At 38.8% G+C, this 21,035-nt stretch overlaps 1 long non-coding RNA gene across 1 annotated transcript in view; it reads right to left on the bottom strand.

The window, feature by feature from the left end:
* Positions 1–557: 557 nt before the first annotated feature.
* The window catches only part of LOC126149904 (uncharacterized), a 46,655-nt gene continuing 26,177 nt past the window's right edge, over positions 558–21,035 (bottom strand). Inside the window, exons 2-3 of the long non-coding RNA XR_007531166.1 lie at positions 8,866–8,923; positions 558–1,423 (exon numbers count right to left, since the gene is read on the bottom strand). This is a non-coding gene — a long non-coding RNA (uncharacterized LOC126149904). The remainder of the gene's footprint in view (positions 1,424–8,865; positions 8,924–21,035) is intronic.

Raw genomic sequence — 21,035 nt, 5'->3', positions numbered from 1 at the left:
ACTACAACTAGGCAAAAGCTGCACTCACACAAAAGTCATACTTGCTCAGTTTTATGGCAAGACATGTTTTGGTAAACATATCAGATAAAGTAGGATCAGGGATGAGCAAACATATTTTTCCTCAAAGTGAATGGAATTAAAATTATAGAGGTACCTGTAATAAATTATTAAGGCAGAAAGTAAGAAAGCCACATTAATAACAACATTGAATAAGGTGAGAGCAGGTTGTGATGCCAAAGTGAGAAACTTTACTTAATATGTGGAAAACTTTTTAGAGAAATAAAAATAGAAGGTACAGTTAGATGCATTACAATTTAAGAACTGAGTGGTAAGGTACAATATTTATAAGCTTTTTCCAATCCATGATGGTGTAATGCAGCAAACACTGGTAACAGTATCTGTTTTTTCATATTTATAAGCATTGATAGTACAAAACCTTAATTGTTTAATAAATAATGACAATTAAGAGGCATCTGTTTATAATAATTATTATACAGCATAAAGAAGAGAATTAACTGGTATTACCAATGAAGATTTCTAATTTAAGACAAGTGCTATAAGAACTTCAATAAGGTACATGAGGGAGAACCTTAGTTCACTTCCTTAGATTATTGCCCAGTATCACATGATCATTCATTCAAAATTTCTCTTCTTACATGAGAGGTCTCTTAGAAATATGCACATGAAACTGATAACTAGGTCAACAGAAATGGAGCAACTGCTGAAACTGGATGAATAACGAAGAAAATGATGGGTTATTAGAGTGACAGAGAAACACAGCTAAAAATGAATTGAAGTCAACTCAACATATGTACAACATATTTTGAGTGCATCTTTCACTCACTCACTTTTATGTGTGTAAAAGTTATTCACACTTGTAATCTATGCTTTGTACATGAAATTCATAAATAACTAAGAAGGAAAGCAGTGATGACTGCATGCAAAAATAGTTACAGTCAGACTAGATACATAATTTATCAATATTGTCAGTTCGTTCTTTTCAACCACTCAGAAGCAAAACCTCATACAAGTGGATTGGAGGAGCTGTGATGAGGCTTGACAACAGAAGACTATGATGTTTCAGTCTGATTTCTGTTATTCTGTGCATTATTCCTATTACATATAGCTGCTCAATGGCAGCATATTATTTCTTTAGGGTACTATAAATTCCTGTTGTTCTTGGTATTTATTTCCTGTTGACACAATTTTTGAAAGAATAAATTCCATTGTCCATCTGAACATCAAAAAACCTGTTCATTATCTGCTGAGCTTTCAGGCAGCAGAATTACCACTGATGATTTTGCTTGTTCACTTCCTAGCACCCATGCTGGCACAGTATTGAAGTGTTTTTTTATGGGTCTGTTCCTAAGACGTAGCAGTTGTAGCACTTCCGGTCTTACATAAATCTCAGCATTTGACACACCTGTAAGATAAGTAAATTTTAATAATGCATTTGAGCATGTAATGTAGCAGATCAGTCAATTAAACAAGTAGAGAACATTTTAACTTTGTCAGAGAGCATATTAACTAGATTTTATACAAAAAAGAATTTGGAGTTCATTGCTGCTGTGGCTTGAATGTCGATACCTGTATATCAGACTACACTGACTATTTGAAACTAGATATTGAAACATAGCAAAGTTGAACTTTTAGCAAAGTATGCTGTTGAGAAAAGTGGTCATGTCTGTTGGGCCATGGGTGTGATGTCGAAGTGCACCCAGAGTTTCTGTAAACTATTGTTGATTTGAACATGTTACAGTCAGTTTGTAAAGCATGTGAAGACAATAGATGAGTATCAGACAATGAAAATATAACACCAATGCACGCTACAGGGTAAAGAATCAATACTTTACAAAGCTCCCAATCAGGAGATTAATTGGGTAAAAAGTTCATGTAAAAATCTCCTCTTAATTAATTAAAATGCAATGAATAATATTAGTTCTGATTGTGAATGTGATATATGAACCCCACAAAAGGAGACCTATCAGATAACATAGTTACTAATTAAAACTCAGAGAGACCAAATCACACTAGTTAAATAGCTCTGAGCATATTCAGTACCAAACAATGATTAAGATGATAGTATATGATAAATAATAACTATAGCCCACATATTTATGATGTACATCACTGTTATGGGATACTGTTCCTGGCAAAGTACTAATGGTTTTTGAACTGGATGAATTTTAGCATGATTCTTATTGTTGTAACTGTGACCGGGATAGTCGCGGGGTAGCAATGACAGAAAGCGCGGCGGGACCCGCGGAGAGGTCCGCGAACAACAACACAACGGGAGAGGATGCACACGACCAATGAAGGACAGAACAAATACAACAAGATCGAACAACAGAGTCACAAGGAAACAAACATGTTCACTCGTACACAGAACAAGGAAGTAAACTGTCTAATGTGAGGCGAGGTGTCAACGAACGTATGCGTGATTAGACTGGCTGGCTGAGCGAGAGGCAGGCGCTTAAGTACGCTATCGGGGGTGCCGCTATTGGCCGCTGGAACCACATGTTCTGCTGTGGAGCCCTCATATGAAAAGCAGGCCAGGAGGTGCGTGCCGCCACAGCTTATGGCATGATGGTGCAGAGACCTCTATGGGTCTTCGACGTCCATGACATCTAGCGCGGATTCAAATTCCGCAGTGTGCGGTACCAGACTTATATCATCCCGAAAAGCTGATTAGAAAATACAGTGGTCTCACATGGCACACAGTTGTTATCTGTTTGATTATTATGTTATTTGATACACTGAATTTATACATGTCATTTGAATGCACATTTTAATAATTAATCAGCACCACAGTGCACACACACATTATACGATTATAAATCATCAATTATAGTAGAATTTTTTAAATTTATACCTGTAATGTGAATAATAACATTGGAATGTTTAAGAGGAAGGTGGTCTTAGGTACACAAGAAGAGTTGCTAGAAGCCCCTTAGATGGTTCTGGCCAGGCTTTTGGATGTAAGGGAAATGTTGAAGCAATCCCAGATCACCAAATAAATTTCCAGCCAGGAGATATAAACATCCCTTCCCCCATTTCAAAATATATCTTGATAACAACTTAATGAAATTGCTACAGAGAACTTAGTAATTTAGTTCCATGTTCCGCGGATCATTTACACAATAATTCTTAATAGTATGGGATGAGTCATTTTACATTTACGCTGCAAATTAATTTGTAAATATGGAAACATGCTGAACATTTTTAAGTTCTTTTATTTTTATTTATTTATTTTTTAATTGTTTATTGCTTATACAGATGTGAGTTAGTAATTCTTACCAAACACCTTTTACACATTACGGTAACAGAATGTCTTCTATAGAATAAAAGGAGTTGTCAAGGAGAAACTTCTTCAGTTTGCTTTCAAATTTTACTTTGCTGTTTGTCAGACATTTTATATCACTTGGTAATTTCTCAAAAATTTTAGTTGTGCACTGTGCACCCCTTTTGTGCTAAAGACAACATTAATGTTGAGTATGTGATAGTAATTTTTTCTTTTATTATTGCAGTTATTTACATCATGATTCCTTTTGAACTGCAGTGGATTATTTACAACAAACTTAATGAGGGGATAAATATACTGTGAAGCAATAGTCAGGACACCCTACACCTTAAACAGATTTCTACAAATATGTCAGCTTACTGATTTGTCTTTCCCCAAAATTTGCAATGATTCTGAGTGCAAATATGGCTGAACTAAGTTGTTTTTGGAGACCCAAAAGTGCTTTTTCCAGTTTAAATTCACATCAGTGTGGGCACCTAACAATTTTGAATTTTCCACCCTGACTATTATTTTCTCACCATGAGTTACATTTATTGGTGCAGTATCCCTAGATATGCAGAACTGAATACGTTGTGTTTTTTTTTTTTTTTAAATGGAGGGTGAGACCATTTGCAGAAAACCAGCCAATGATGTGTTTAAGAAGCTTGTTTACCATTTCTTCTGTTGCTGCATGTATACTAGGATTGAGTACAATACTAGAGTCATCTGCAAATAGAACTAATTCTGCTTGTTGTACAATAGATGGAAGATAATTTAAATATATGAGGAACAGTAGTGGATGTAAGACTGAGCCTTGGGAAATTTAGTTTTCTACATCTTTCACTCCTGATCTGTCTATTTTTTGCCTTCACCCTCTCACATCTATCATAAACAATGCACTTAGCTTTTTGCTCTTATTAACTCATGTATGATGTTCTAGCAGTAATCTCTGTCTTGTATATTACCCTGTCTTCCACCTTTCAGCTCTCAGGTTTTCAGATCTCGTGCAGTATAGTACCCAACAATCAGTCTTTCCTTCTCATCCCATCCAGCAAGTCTCCACTTACCTCGGGTTCTGGTTGACTTTTCCAAACTCTACCCCTTTCCTATACCTCACAAGTCCTCTTCCTTCACTCCTTCTCCTTACCTTTCAACACTTCTTTCAGAAGAAGGGGCCAATTGCTGCAAAAGCTTGCATACTTATTTACGTGTGTTGCTGCCACTTGGTGAGTACATTTTTTTTTATCTGCCCAATTACATTATATGAGAATATTGTGATTCACACAGTCAAATGCCTTAGATAGGCCACAGAAAATACCAAATGGCACTAGTTTGTTATTTAATTCTTGTAATATTTGGTGATTGAAATTGTAAATGCCATTCTCAGAAGAGCAATTCTTCTGAAATATAAACTGTGATTTGCAGAGGATATCATAATTGCTGAGGTGAGATGCTATTCTAGAATTCATCACCTTCCCAAAAGATTTGGAAAATGATGTCAGTAGTGAAACAATTCAGTAGTTATTGACATTTGTTCTAACACCTTTCTTAAAGAGGGTTTTAACAAGGGCATATTCAGTCTCTCTGGAAAGATGCCATGAGATAGTGATGCATTACAGATTTTAGATAAGACACAGCTTATTATATGGGAACAGATCTTTAGTTCTCTACTGGGAACACCATCAAATCTAGATGAGCTTTAATTTTTAGATGATATATATTGTTTTTAATTTCAGAAGGAGAAGTTTGTGTTATATTCATATGACTGAATTTTGTGAAAGTTGCTTTTTCAACGTGGTGCTGCGATTTTTCTCTTGTACTGTTGGTCCCTATACTTTCTGCTATATTTAAGAAATGATTATTAAATATATTTGGTACCTGTGACTCATCATTATAGCCTTTCCATTCACCTCAATAGTGATGTTATCCTGTTCTGTTGCTGGTTGCCCCATTTCTCGTTTCACTATATTCTATATAGCGTTGCATCTGTTGTTGGAATCATTGGTTTCTGACGTTTTACAGATGTTCCTTGATTTGTAATAAGTTTTCTTAGTAATTTTGAGACTTTTTTGTAGTGTGCAATTACTACAGGATCTCTTCTTGTTTTCACCAATATATATACTCCTCTTTTCCTTTCACGAGATATTTTAATCCCTCTAATGATCCATGTGATCCATGGTGCTCTACATGACTGTTTAACATCCTCTCTGATTGGCTTATGCAGAAAGCTATTTTCAAATAATAATATAAATTTATCATGGAGTAGATTAAATTTTATTTTGAAATTTGATTAATTATAAATTTTATTCCAGGTTATCTCTTTAAACTATTCTTGAAAATATTTGCCCTGGAGTAATTAATTATTCTGATTTCCACTGAGGAGTACCTATACTGTAAGGCACTGTCTTATTTATCCTGACTGACTTTGCTTTGTGATCAGTGAGAACATTTGTTACTGGGTTATCAATTATTTTCTTGATTTGAGTGTCACCAAAGAAAATATAATCAGTTAGGGTTCTTCTGTCTTTATTCACGTGTACTGGAAAATTAATTACTGAGATCAAATTGTAGAATCCAAATAAGGTTTCCACATCATTTTTCCTGTGAAAATCCCTTAATAAATCTACACTGATGTCGCCACCGACTATTAGTGCTTGCTACTGCCTAACTGACAGTGTAGCAAGGAATGGAGACTCCTCATAAACAGTTCACAAATTTCTAGTGGGGAGCTATATACAATTACAGTTAAAAGTGATCTATTTTCCAGTATTAATTCACAAGCACACATCTCGGCATGCTGGTCACACAGAATCTAGTTGTGTCAATGTTTTTGAAGTTGTGTTCTGTATAAATATATTTAACTTTCAACAGAGAAATAACAGTGCCAACTGGTGGCAAATATTTGTTTAATACATTTACCTAGGTTTTGACACTTCTAAGGATGTCTGCATCAGACTGAAAATTTAAAAGCCATAAAGTTACTTTGCAAGAAGGCAATAATCAAAGTTTAGGGCAGATATGCTCAACTAAAAAATTAAAAATTGAAAACATTCCAGCCTTTGGTATGTACACCTGTGTATGCGTGTGTGTGTCATACACTTATATTTTGTTCATTAGGCGGCAGTGTGGAACTGTATTGAACACCTTCTGGAAGTCAAGGAACACAGCATCTCCCTGGCTTTCATATGAGTGTTGTTTTTGGAACCCATGTTGATGTCTACAGAGGAAATGTTTGATCTATAAAAATGTCACAATGTGTGAGCATAAAACATGTTCCAAAGTTCTACAATAGATCAATGTCAAAGATATAGGCCTATGATTTTGTTCATCTGTTCAATGACCCTTCTTGAAACTGGGAATGACTTGAGCTTTTTCCAATCATTAGCAATGCTTCACAGCTCTGGAGACCTATGGTTCACTTCTGCTAGGAGTGTACGAATGAACTGGTATCCAACCAGGTCCAGTGGCCTTTCCTCTCCTAAGTGATTTCAACTGCTTTTCTATTCCTTGGTCACTTGTTATGATAACTATCATTTGCCATCCATGCAATGATTTAAAGGAGGAACTACCTTGTGATCTTCCTCCGTGAAATAGTTTTGTAGAAAGACTTTTAGTATTTCAGCCTTTTCTGTGGCATCCCCTGTTTCAATGTCATTATGGTCACTAACATGGTTGTCCAAGCATGGTGAGTCTTTTCCAGCTCTCACAATTTTACACAACAGGTATCTGAATAAACCATGTTGTATGATGCTCTTCAAATCTGTCCACTGATGCAGAACACTGTCAGTGCTGGAAATGAAATTTTTGTGTTTGCCTGCCAGGCAATCTGGAATTTGTCTCTTGTCACCCTTGTTAAACAGAAAGATCTTCATAACTTTCTTTGTATTCCTATTTACAGCCATATTCAGTGAAACTGTAATGGCCTTATGATCACTGATTCCCTGTTCTGTGCTGATTCAAAAAGTTCATGTTTTTTGTCACCAGATTTTATCTTCATGAGTTGGTTCTCCAATTAACTTTTCATTATAATTTTTGGGTAACATACTTAGAGAAATTTCAAATGATTCTCTGTCACTACTACCAATCCTAATCACTTGAGTCTCCACATGATCAGGAAAATTACATGAAATGTTTTCCAAGTTTCCTCTCAGGTGTTCCAACATTGCTGCTGCTGCTGCTGAGGCAGGGAGCCTATAAAAGCATCCAGGGACCATGTTTGATTTGTGTTTAACACTTATTTCACTCAAAGTTTTTCACATTCTGAATCAGTATTCATCTCACTAGATATTATTATATTTTTTATTGCTATTAACACACTTTTACCACCAGCATTCAATCTATTTTTATGATATACATTCCAGTTGGAGTCAAGATTTCATTGCTGTTGACATGCAGTTTCAGCCAGCTATTTGTCACTAGTATTTTGTGGGTATTTTTCACTATTTATAAATGAGACTAGTTCTGGGACCTTTCCATAGATGCTCTTGCTATTAGTGAATACAGTATTAACATTTTGTTTCTCCAATCTTCTATGATGAAATCTCTTCTGTGTGCACTCAGAATGTGTCTTATCAGGTGTGTAGAGGGATTTCTCTATCCTAAGAAATCCACATGTGATCGCTGCACTTACTCCACTACCCTGGTAGCTGCTTCCTGCATGTAGTGCACACACCTGACCTAGTGGGCTATACATTTCTCCACCCAATAGCAGAGGTCAAGAAATCCACATCCACGATGATCAAGGAATTGTCTGAGCCTCTCTTTTAAGCCAGCCTATTACCTCCAAACCAGAGGACCATGGTCATTTGTGGGAGTGATGCTGCATTATGTTAGCACTGTTTTCACTCTGTGAGAATGACGTGCTTTCTTCACCAAATCAGCCTGCTGCCTGTAGGAACTAAGGATGGTCTGTGAATCCAGGCAGCAGACATCAGTCATGCTGACATGAGCAATGATTTGCAGCCAAGTGCACCCAGTGTGCTCAGTTGCTGCTGGCAGAGCCTCCTCCACATCTCAGACAAGACACAAGACCCCCATGGCAAACAGAGTGGACACTATCCTTTTCCAACCTTCTCTGGCAATAAAATTGCCCATGCCATGGGATCCTGCAGAGCACACAGATCAGGTCAAACTGTCTTCGCTGTGTGCGTACCATGAAGTGTGTAACATTTTAGGCCATGTATCATATATTGCTACACTGAATTAAGTAGTGTATTTAATAGTACAACACTGTTTACCTCATGTTGGGTACTACAATAGAAGTTTGCAAGATTAAATACTGGCAAATAACACCCATAAAAATCATCACTACAACTGCACACAGTGTCATCACAGTTTTTTCAAGGTAAGAAAGAAACTCACAAAGAAAACAAAGGAACAAAAATGCAGTTGCAGGAACAGATACAAATGTTAACTAGACTTAGTGAAAGACAGAGTAACAATCATGAACAGCATATATCTAAATTTATATTAATGTCTTAGGAAGACATTTAGCAACTGCTTCAGACACAAAATGTTTAAGACATTTGAACTTAATTGTTCAGGTTGTTGATCTGAAAAGGAAGAGTATGATACATATCACATACCTTCCCCTGATGAAGTGGAAGTAGTGTCCTCTGGATCCTTTTCCCTCCAGTTTAACTCCTGTAAAATACATGTGACTTAAACGAACAGTTAGCAAATGTATATTCTAAATGCATTGACACTTGTGAAACTGACAGCACTCACAATTTATGGGACTATATAAATAATATTATTGACACAGCATATAATAATATTATTTACACAGTATATGGTGTATAAGAATAATGACTATCTGTGTACAGCCAACTACCTCTCTATGTGATGTGTGCATAAAAGGAGGAAATATATTTGTTGGTTAATCCTAGAATACATACTCTCATAATTTTAAGAGTGGACTTGTGTCCTTCACCTGGGCAACATTGGCAACATTTTGAGGCTTATTACATATGTTTATTAATTAACTTTAACTTAGTTTATGATTTGTCACAAAAGAAAGATGAGAGCATTGACTTTGGACCTAGAGTTGCATCAAAAAAGCCTATAAACATGTATACATACCCATGCACCCAGGGCCTAACAAAAAATTTCCTTGATCCTCATCCTTCATATCAAACCTTGAGTCTCTATGGAAACTTCACTTCAGGCACTGGAATGATGAAAGACATACATTATTTTTGTACCTCCTCCATAATGTTGCCATTCTCTGACTTATCTGTATTATTTATTAATAATGATCATGTGATTCATCTTCCTGCCAATACCTGGAGGAATGTTTCTGTGGAACTTTATTTTATTTCTCTCTACAGTCATTTGTGATTGGTAAACATGTGCCTCCTCTTTTACTAAATCCTGGGATGGTAACCTTCATGAAATGGAAACAAGTACTTGCCCTTGGCAACCTTCATGAAATGGAAACAAGTACTTGCCCTTGGTGGCTGAACTTCCCAGAATGGGGGACTCCCGACCTACAATGCCATATGCTCATTTCCATTTCCGGTTGGCAGTATCACATATTAGCAGAAGAACAGAACTTTCACACTGTTCTTAAAATTGTGCCATTTGATTGACCCTGTGGCCTGCTGGGTAGAATCTTCTCTAAGTCTTCTCTGTTCAGAAAGAAGAGGGCAACAGATACTTGTGTTTTTTCCAACTGTAATTGGGTTAACATCTCATGCTTTATAGTGTGTGTGGGCAACTGGTCAGTCTGCCACTCTCTCCATAGAGGACTGATGCTGAGGGTTGTGACAAGTTCAGGGAAAAAAAGATTGTGAGTGGAGAGTCTGCTGAGAGGAGCTTGTGAGTATCGATGCTCTACTGAAATGTGGAGATGTAGTTCTAGGTTAACTTGGATTTTATGAGTTAGGATCTGTTTAAACCTGTGGCACCTTCAGGCATAGGGAATGACTATGTTTATATTAAAATAACTTCTTGCATGTGAAATTTGTTACATCAAGTGAAGCATGGTGTCAAAAATTCAGTTTATTAGAGGGCCTTGTATCTGTTTGTGTAGATGCTCCATGTAGTCATCATTGGACTTGTACCAATCCTCCCCATTTAAAATCACTAAATTCAATTTCATGTGTGTAGCATTAATTTATTTTATCACAATCATGATGGCGAGTGAGTATTGTATTTCTCACCATGTGCAGAGTAGCATGTGGTCTTCAACAAATGTTATTTAGTTGGTAGCCATTTTGCCACTAAACGAATCCTTGCAAAGTTTTACTGTCAGTGGTAGTTGCAGTTTCCCACTCTCATGCTTCACTGCTGATCTGACAACCCAAAGGTAGTGTATGATACAGAAACCTATCCTTAAATAGATTATAAACCTTATATTTCAATGAGGATTACCAGTGCTGATCGTCATACAAATTTGCTTAATTTCCCCACCTCATATACACGGTGAAAAGTATTTAAACTGACAAACTTTGGGAGGCTGTAGGGGACATCAAAACAAATATTTTTCTCTAATGTAATTTTTTCCTGTGAGGATTATTTAAACCAGTGGAAGCTGTATTATGCTCTTCAGTTGCTAGAGGCCATATTACGATCTTCAGTTGTTAGAAGGCGTATTATGCCCTTCAGTTGTAGGCAACTGCTGTCCACCAGTGTAGCAGTGCATTGTCTGTGTTTACTAATGGAGCGATACACCTGGTGTGAGTACACTGATATGGTTGGTGCATACTATGTAACGCACCACAACGGACGAGCTGCACAGCGGGTTTATCAACAACAATATCCTATGAACCTTTGCTGCTGTGTACCAATGTCTGCATGAGACCGGGTCATTTAGCAGATTACATGGACAGGGACGCTGTTGCATGGTAAGAATGCTGCAATTTGAGGAAGATGTCTCGCAGCATATGGAGTGGGATCCTTCAATCAGGATTCGTGGAATTGCACGTAGCATGGGGATGAATCAGATGAATGTAAGAACAGTCCTTCGAGAGCAAGTGTTATGTCCATTTCACTTGTAGCATGTCCACAACCTGGAACCAGTTGATTATCCACTCAGAGCACAATTTTTGCAGTGGTAACTGGAACAGTTTGAAATGCATCCTACATTTCTATCCTCTGTGTTGTTTACCGGTGAAGCAACGTTCGGGTGTGATGGTGTCTTCAACATGCACAATTCGCATGTTTGGAGTGAGGATAACCCACATGCCACAGTTACTAGCGCTCATCAAGTGCGGTTCTTCATTTATGCATGGGTCGGTGTTGTTGGGGACTGTTTAATTGGGCTGTACCTGCTACCTAGGCCATTAAATGGCAGGCACTATTACAATTTTCTCGCCAGAGCATTGCCAGGATTGCTGGAAGACATCACGCTCCCTACAAGACAATGCATGTGGTTCCAACATGACTGGGTGCCAGCACATTTCAGTCATCGTGTGTGTTGATTCCTGGACCAGCAGTTCCCAGAAAAGTGGACTGGCAGAGTTGGTCCCGTACCATGGCCTGCTCGATCCCCAGATATGTCCCCTCTGGACTTTTTTGTGAGGGGAGAGAAGTGCAACATTGTTTACGTATCTCCTGTTGCATCAGAAGAGGATCTGGTTGCCTGGATAGTAGCAGCTGCAGGAGCAATTCAGGATACTCCTGGGGTTTTTGCCTGTGTCAGACAGAGCATGATCCAACGGTGTAACCTTCGTTTACGTATCAGTGGCGGCATTTTTGAAAATCTACTGTAACTGAAATTGGGTTGTATTAATGTATTGTGTCTTGGTCATAAAAAAATGGAAAAGTGTTTGTTGTTTTAATTAATTTTCCGCCAGAGAAATCTTCCTCTACCGGTTTAAATACTCCTCATAGGAGAAAATGACATTAGGGAAAAATATCTGTTTTGATGTCCCCTAAAACCTCCCAGAGTTTGTTGGTTTAAATACTTTTCACCCTGTATAAGTATGGGACTATAGCTATTACAACTTGACAATGAGTAGTGCTGATAATGTCCTGTTCAGTGCTAAACAATGTCACTAAATAATTGGGTTCTTGAATGCTAAATCTCTAGACCATTAAGCTTATTCAGAATCCTATTCCTTTATACACCGAGGTGATAAAAGTCAACAGGACATTTCCTAATATCGTGTCAGACCTCATTTTGCCCAGTGTAGTGCAGCTGCTCGACATGGCATGGACTTAACAATTTGCTGGAACCAGAGGGGCCGTGGGGTTCTAGGCGCTGCAGTCTGGAACCGAGCGACCGCTACGGTTGCAGGTTCGAATCCTGGATGTGTGTGATTTCCTTAGGTTAGTTAGGTTTAATTAGTTCTAAGTTATAAGCAACTAATGACCTCAGAAGTTAAGTCGCATAGCGCTCAGAGCCTTTTTTTTTCCCCAATTAGGGATGGCTATAGAGACAACATGACTAAGTATTCCTACAGGGAACTTCCAGCAAATTGAAACTTCCTGGCAGATTAAAACTGTGTGCCCGACCGAGACTCGAACTCGGGACCTTTGCCTTTCGCGGGCAAGTGCTCTACCATCTGAGCTACCGAAGCACGACTCACGCCCGGTACTCACAGCTTTACTTCTGCCAGTATCTTGTCTCCTACCTTCCAAACTTTACAGAAGTTCTCCTGCGAACCTTGCAGCTAGCACTCCTGAAAGAAAGGATATAGCGGAGACATGGCTTAGCCACAGCCTGGGGGATGTTTCCAGAATGAGATTTTCACTCTGCAGCGGAGTGTGCACTGATATGAAACTTCCTGGTAGATTAAAACGGTGTGCCCGAACGAGACTCGAACTCAGGACCTTTGCCTTTCGCGGGCAAGTGCTCTACCATCTGAGCTACCGAAGCATGACTCACGCCTGGTACTCACAGTTTTACTTCTGCCAGTATCTCGTCTCCTACCTTCCAAACTTTACAGAAGCTCTCCTGCGAACCTTGCAGAACTAGCACTCCTGAAAGAAAGGATATAGCGGAGACATGGCTTAGCCACAGCCTGGGGGATGTTTCATATCAGCGCACACTCCACGGCAGAGTGAAAATCTCATTCTGGAAACATCCCCCAGGCTGTGGTTAAGCCATGTCTCCACTATATCCTTTCTTTGAGGAGTGCTAGTTCTGCAAGGTTCGCAGGAGAGCTTCTGTAAAGTTTGGAAGGTAGGAGACGAGATACTGGCAGAAGCAAAGCTGTGAATATCGGGTGTGAGTCATGCTTCGGTAGCTCAGATGGTAGAGCACTTGCCCGCGAAAGGCAAAGGTCCCGAGTTCGAGTCTCGGTCGGGCACACAGTTTTAATCTGCCAGGAAGTTTCAATTTGCTGGAAGTTCCCTGTAGGAATACTTAGCCATGTTGTCTCTATAGCCATCCCACAAAAAAAAAAAAAAAAAAAAAAAAAAAAAAAAAAAAAAAAAAAAAAAAAAAAAAAAAAAAAAAAGAAGGACATCACACACATCCATGCCCAAGGCAGGATTCGAACCTGCGACTGTAGCGGTCGCTCGGTTCCAGACTGCAGCGCCTAGAACCGCACAGCCCCTCTGGCCGGCTAATTGCAAAAGTGTTCCTGGTGCACTATTTGTGCATAAACTGACCTCTCCATTATGTCCCATAAATGTTAGTGGGATCCATGTCAGGCGATATGTGTGGCCTAATAATTCGCTCAAATTGTCTAGAATGTTCTCCAAAAGCTGGCTGGTGTGGCCGAGAGGTTCTAGGTGCTTCAGTCTGGAACCGCGCAACTACTACGGTCACGGGTTCGAATCCTGCCTTGGGCATGGATGTGTGTGATGTCCTTAGGTTATCTAGGTTTAAGTAGTTCTAAGTTATAGGGGACTGATGACCTCCGAGTTCAGTCCCATGGTGATCAGAGCCATTTGAACCATTTTTTGTTCTCCAAGCAAGTCGTGAACAACTTTGGCCCAGTGACATGGCGCAGTGTCATCCATAAAAATTCCGTCATTGTTTAGGAACATGACGTCCATGAATGACTGCAAATGGCCTCCAAGCATCCGAACATAACCATTTCCTGTCAATGATCGGTTCAGTTGGACCATAAGACTCAGTCCATTCCATGTAAACACAGCCCCCATCAACATGCAAGCACAATAGCTTGTATAGTGCCTTGTTGACAACATGGGTCCATGCCTTCATCAGGTATGCACCACTCTCAAACCCTACCATCAGCTCTTACCAAGTGAAATCGAGGGTTTTCTGACCAGGCTATGTTTATTCCGTCATCTAGGTTCCAACCGATGTGGTCCCGGGTGCTGCAGGAGTAGTCATGCTGTATGTGAAGACACTCGCATCTGTCGTTTGCTGGTGTAGCCCATTAATGCCATCAAAGCATACTAGTGTCGAGTTTGTATTTGTTCTTGGGCACTATGAACGACCTCATTTGGACTCTTCTGCCAAGAGAGTTAATTTGGAGCTGGAACGGCTGCTTATGTCGGGTGCAGGGTCACACATTGGTGTGGTTCCTGTTGATTCTCTCAGTAGGTGGGATTATACTAGGCATGACCTTCACCTCAACAGGAAGGGGAAGGGTAAATTGGCTGAGGAAATAGCAGGAAAGTTAAAGGGGGGAGGCACTGTCATGAGTGGTAAAATACCAGTGGTTATAGGGTTCAGAAAAGACTTTTTTTTTAGGGTAGGGAGGACAGAAAGAAAGCAAATTTTAAGAGAGGTTAGCACTGAGACAAATCTGCAGTTTGAGAAAGAAATAAAAAAATATAATTCCAGCTTATTACATCAGCATAAACAGCTATTGGTTAAGAAATTTCAACAGTCAGCAGATACTTTAACTCTGCCCAATTTTAACTTAGTCAATGTGAAATGTCAGCTATCTTTATTGCATCAAAAGATTCGAGGACTGAGAAATAAAATTAATGAATTAACTATCTGCATAGATTAATTAGAGTCTTCAAACCCAGCTGACATAATCTGCCTCTCTGAACATCATGTGACCACTGGTATAGAACTATTAAGTCTTACGGGGTTTAGGTTAGCATCTCACTTTTGGAGATCAGAAATGGAGAAAGGAGGAGTTGCCACATTCATTAGGAACTGTCATAAATTTAAGAACATAGACATTCATAAAGTTGGCCTAGAACAGCATATGGAAGCATGTGCAACAGAATTAGAATTTCACAAAAAATCCTTCATAATATTAAGTGTATATCGAGCACCTGCAGGTAACTTTAATCTGTCTGTAAACCACCTTGAAGCTGTACTGGCCCATTTAACAACCAAAAACAAAGAAATAGTGGTTGCTGGTGATTTCAATGTAGATTTTCTTAAAGACTCTCCCAATAAGAACTTATTAGAGTTAGTAACACTATCATTCAACTTAATTCCAATTGTAAAGTTCCCCACTAGGGTAGCCACTTGCTCACAAACAGCCATTGATAAAATCTTTATAGAAAAGTCCAATGAACAAAATTATATTACAAAACCAATAGTCAATGGCCTCTCAGACCATGACATGCAGTTCCTTCTGTGAAGTGTTAATAGTGAACAGGATATAAAATCTGTTAAATCTGAGCTCAAGAGGGTAATCAGTAAGCCAAAAATTGATTATTTTAGGACACTCCTCAGAGACATTCACTGGACTGATGTTTACAGTGCTCATGGCATGAATGAAAAATATAACACTTTTGCTAATAAAATGCTCACCTTATTCGAACACTGTTTTCCCCCAAAACTTACCAAGGTTAGAGCAAAGTCTACAAAGAAGCCATGGATTACTCGAGAAATAGGAGTATCTTGTAAAACAAAAAGAAAACTGTATCTGTCAATCCGAAACAGTTCCAATGTTGATGCTATAGCACATTATGTGAATAACAAAATGAAGACAATATGGGATATAGTGGAGGAGGAGACTGGTAGATGCAGACACGAAGAGGAACAAATAGCATTAAGAGTAAATGATATATTGGTGACAGATGTGTATAGTGTTGCAGAACTTTTTAATAAACATTTTGTAACTGTTACTGAAAAGATGGGGTTGTCAGGTTCGGTAGATGCTGCTATGGAATACCTCAGACCAGACATTTCAAGTAACTTCCATAATATGAATTTGACCCTCACTACCCCAACAGAAATAATGTCCATCATAAAATCTTTAAAATCAAAAACATCTAGTTGGTAAGATGAAATATCAACAAAGCTAATTAAAGAATGTGATTCTGAGCTAAGTAACATATTAACCTATCTGTGTAACCAGTCATTTATCAATGGAATATTTCCTGAATGGCTGAAATATGCTGAAGTTAAGTCACCGTTTAGGAAGGAAGATAAAGAAATAGCATCAAATTTTCGTCAAATTTCACTGTTGCCAGCATTCTCAAAAATTTTCGAAAAAGTAATGTACAGGTGGCTTTATAACCATCTTATCTCAAATAACATATTGTCAAAGTCACAGTTTGGATTTCTAAAAGGTTCTGATATAGAGAAGGCTATCTACACTTACAGTGAAAATGTGCTTATTTCATTAAACAAAAAGTTACAGGCTACTGGTATATTTTGTGATCTGTCAAAGGCATATGACTGTGTAAATCACAATATCCTTTTAAGTAAATTAGAATATTATAGTGTAACAGGAAATGCTGCAAAATGGTTCAAATCTTATATATCTGGCAGGAAACAAAGGGTGTTATTAGGAAAGAGACATGTATCAAGCTATTAGGCATCATCCAACTGGGAACTAATTACATTTGGGATCCCACAAGTTTCCATTTTAGGGCCCTTACTTTTTCTTGTGTATATCAATGACCTTTCATCAGTAACATTACCAGATGCCAAGTTCGTTTCGTTTGCCGATGATACAAACATTGCAATAAATAGCAAATCAAGCATAGTCTTAGAAAGATCAGCTAATAAAATATTTGTGGACATTAATCACTGGTTCCTAGCCAATTCTTTGTCACTAAACGTTGAAAAAACACACTACATGCAGTTCAGAACTTGTAAGGGGTGTCCCATGAGTATATGTCTAGCATACGATGACAAGAAGATAGAAGAAGTGGACAGTGTTAAATTCTTGGGATTACAGCTTAATAAATTCAACTGGGAGGAACACACCACAGAACTGCTGAAGCATCTTAACAAATCTATGTTTGCAATGCGAATTTTGTCAGACATAGGGGATATAAAAATGAAAAAGCTGGCATACTATGCTTACTTTCATTCCATAATGTCATATGGGATTATTTTTTGGGGTGATTCATCAAGCCAAGCTAAAGTTTTCCAGGCACAAAAACGTGCAGTAAGAGTTATATGTGGTGTGAGCTCAAGAACATCCTGCAGAAGCCTGTTTAGGGAACTAGGTATAGTAACTACTGCTTCCCAATATATTTATTCCATAATGAATACCAACAGCTCAATTCATGGAATCAGTACTAGAAATAAGAATAATCTTCACAAGGATTTAAAGACACTTAGTTTTGTACAAAAAGGTGTGCATTATTCAGGAACACACATGTTCAATAACTTGCCAGCAGCCATAAAAAGCTTAACAATCAATGAAATTCAGTTTAAGAGAAGCCTAAAAGATTTATTGGTGGCCAACTCCTTCTACTCCATTGATGAATTTTTCAGTAAAAACAACTGATATATATATTTGACTCCTTACCCTCTCCCTTAAAACCCACATCCTTTCGTCTTTCCCTCTCCTTCCCTCTTTCCTGATGAGGCAACAGTTTGTTGCGAAAGCTTGAATTTTGTGTGTATGTTTGTGTTCGTTTGTGTGTCTGTCGACCTGCCAGCACTTTCATTTGGTAAGTCACATCATCTTTGTTTTTAGGTATATTTTTCCTTCGTGGAATGTTTCCTTCTATTATAACTATATATATATATATATATATATATATATATATATAAAATCTAACTTCTGCACCATTTCAATGCAGTAATGTGTTCATTGTAAATAAGTATTATAGTAGTTGTATTACATGTTTATTACCTTATAAATAAATAAAAAACATTTTTATTTTAAATTCAGTGCATTAGTATATGTAAAATGACTCTTTCATATAGCGTTCATTAAAAAATGACAATTACTCCAATTGGGACCTGTGGTATGGTACATTAGCTTATTTGTTTTAGTTGTAAATATTTGTCATGTATTGTTGTTTTTCTGACGTGTTCCACACCCTGGAGGACCTCCTCACTACGGATCAATTGGAATGAAGTAAATCTAATGTAATCTAATCTAATCCACTTTCGCCGCACTCTCGTGACATACACGTTCCTCGTACGTCCACTATTGATTTGTGCATTTATTTCAAGCAGCGTTGACTGTTAGCACTGAAACTCTACGCAAACGCCACTGCATGGTGAGTGGTAATGCCCGAAATTTGGTATTCTCGGCACACTTTTGCCATTGTGGGTCTCAGAATACTGAAATCCCTAACGATTTCCGAAATGGAATGTCCCGTGCGTCTAGCTCCAACTACCATTCCGGGTTCATAGTCTGTTAATTTCCGTCTTCCGGCCATAATCACGTCGGAAACCTTTTCGCTTGATTTACCTGAGTACAAATGACATCTCCGCCAATGCACTGCCGTTTTATGCCTTCTGCACGCGATGCTACCGCCCTCTGTGTTCGTGCATATCTCTATCCCGTGACTTTAGTCACCACAATGTATACCAAACATGTTTAAAAATTGTCTTGCGAAGAATGCACGCTGAAGTAACTTCGTTACAACGTGAATTCCGGATTGTTTATTTTGTTTGGTTCAGTCGATTAAAATCATAGGGTATAATGTTTCTCAATCATTTCAGAATCCAGTACTACCCTGCATGCATAGTGAACGAGCATTCATAAAATTTTATGTGTACAGACTGAAGCTGCTGCGAAAATTTGTACCCAGGTCAGGAATTGAACCCGGGTCTCCTGCTTACTAGGTAGGTGCGTTAGGCACTAAGTCGCCTTGGCACAGCGATTCACACAGCTGCACGGTTTACCCTGACATGCCTCTCTCCTCGATCCAAATTCTCACTGCTTGTCCGCAGCTCGTTGTCGTGCGGTAGCGTTCACGCTTCCCGTTCCTGGGTTCGATTCCCGACGGGGTCAGGGATTTTCTCTGCCTCGTGATGACTGGGTGTTGTGTGATGTCCTTAGGATAGTTGGGTTTAAGTAGTTCTAAGTTCTAGGGACTCATGACCATAGATGTTAAGTCCCATAGTGCTCAGAGCCATTTGAACCATTTTTTTCTCACTGCTGCTACTTTAAACTCCCCCTTACACACGAACAGAATTGCGGAGGCCCTCCATGTTCTGGAATAGAACCTCAGCACCGAACGTAAATGGGGGATCCGGCCCGAAACCCAGAAGCAGGTACTTATACAAACGAAATGACACAGTTTGAGAGACTTAACAGGTCTCATACAGATATGATTTTACGTATACAGACTGAAGTGGTGAGTGAATATTTGTACCATCGCTGGGAATCGCATCTGGGTCTCCCACTTACTAGGTAGCCGCCTTAGTGCACTGGTGGAGGAGTAAGACATGCGAAGGTAATCCGTGCAGTTGTGTGAACCGCTGTGCCATGGTGGTTTAGTGGCTAACACAACTTCCTAGCAACCAAGAGATCCAGTTTCGACTTCCGGCCTTGGTACAAATTTTCGCTCGCCACTTCAGTCTATATACATAATATCACATCTGCATGAGACCAGTAAAGTCTGTGAAACTAGGTCATTTGATTTGTAAGTATAAAATGTCGGACCACGTTACATTTTTGGTCCCAGGAAGCCAGAGTAAATTCCTTAAAGTAGAAAGTTAAGATCCCCCAGTTCACGCGGTTGGCTCGCAGCATAGGGTAGTACCCTGTGCTTAATCTCAGAGTTAAGTATTGCTGCGCTTAATCCGAAATTTGACTTAAGCATTACAGTGCATCTGCATCTACGTATATGCAATGCAAATCGCTGCGAAGTGCCTGACAGTGGGTACTTAGAATGGTACCACATGTTAGGGTTTCATCCCGTTCCATTCACGTATGGAGCGTGGGAAGAATGATTGTTTAAATGCCTCTGTAATTAATCTAATCTTATCCTCATGATCCCTATGCGAGTGATACATATGGGGTTGTATCATATTCCTAGAGTCAACATTCAGAGCCAGTTCTTGGAACTTTTTAAGTAGGTTTTGTCGGGATGCTTAACATCTATCTTCAAGAGTGCCGTTTCAGCATATATGTGTCACTCTCACGTACAAACAGACCTGGGGCCATTCGTGTCACCTTTCTATGTTTGCGTTCATTGTCTTCTGTTAGTCCTATTTGGTATGCATGCCACACACTCGAGCAATAATCCAAAATGGGGATCAAGTGATTTGTAATGAATCTCCATTGTATGCTGACTGCATTTCCTTTGTATTCCGCCAATGCACCAAAGTCTGCCACCTACCGTACCTACGACCGAACCTATTTGATCAATCCACCTTACATCCCTACTAATTGTTACACACAGTTGTTTGTTGGAGTCAAATGTTTCCGAAGCTAACGCTTTTACGTTTATGGAGATTTAAAACAAGTTGTTAAAATTGTAATCACTTTGACTAACAAGGCTCCTAGCACACACCTCTGGGGCACGTCTGAAGTTACTTTCACTTCCGTCGATGACTTTCCATCCAAGATACCATGGTGTGCTTGCAGGTACACATCCGAGTTCTTTTTTCCATTTTATGCACATTATTTCGGCGACCAGCCGAGTGCTTACGAAAACGTGCTGTGAGTTTTTCTGTTATGTGCATCTGATGGTTGGACTCCCGTCAGAGTGGCTGGAGTCT

The sequence above is a fragment of the Schistocerca cancellata genome, chromosome 2, assembly GCF_023864275.1.
Source record: "Schistocerca cancellata isolate TAMUIC-IGC-003103 chromosome 2, iqSchCanc2.1, whole genome shotgun sequence".
NCBI classification, from domain to species: Eukaryota; Metazoa; Arthropoda; class Insecta; order Orthoptera; family Acrididae; genus Schistocerca; species Schistocerca cancellata.
Note: the sequence above shows the minus strand (reverse complement) of the source record. Positions and strands in the feature narration are given on the sequence as shown.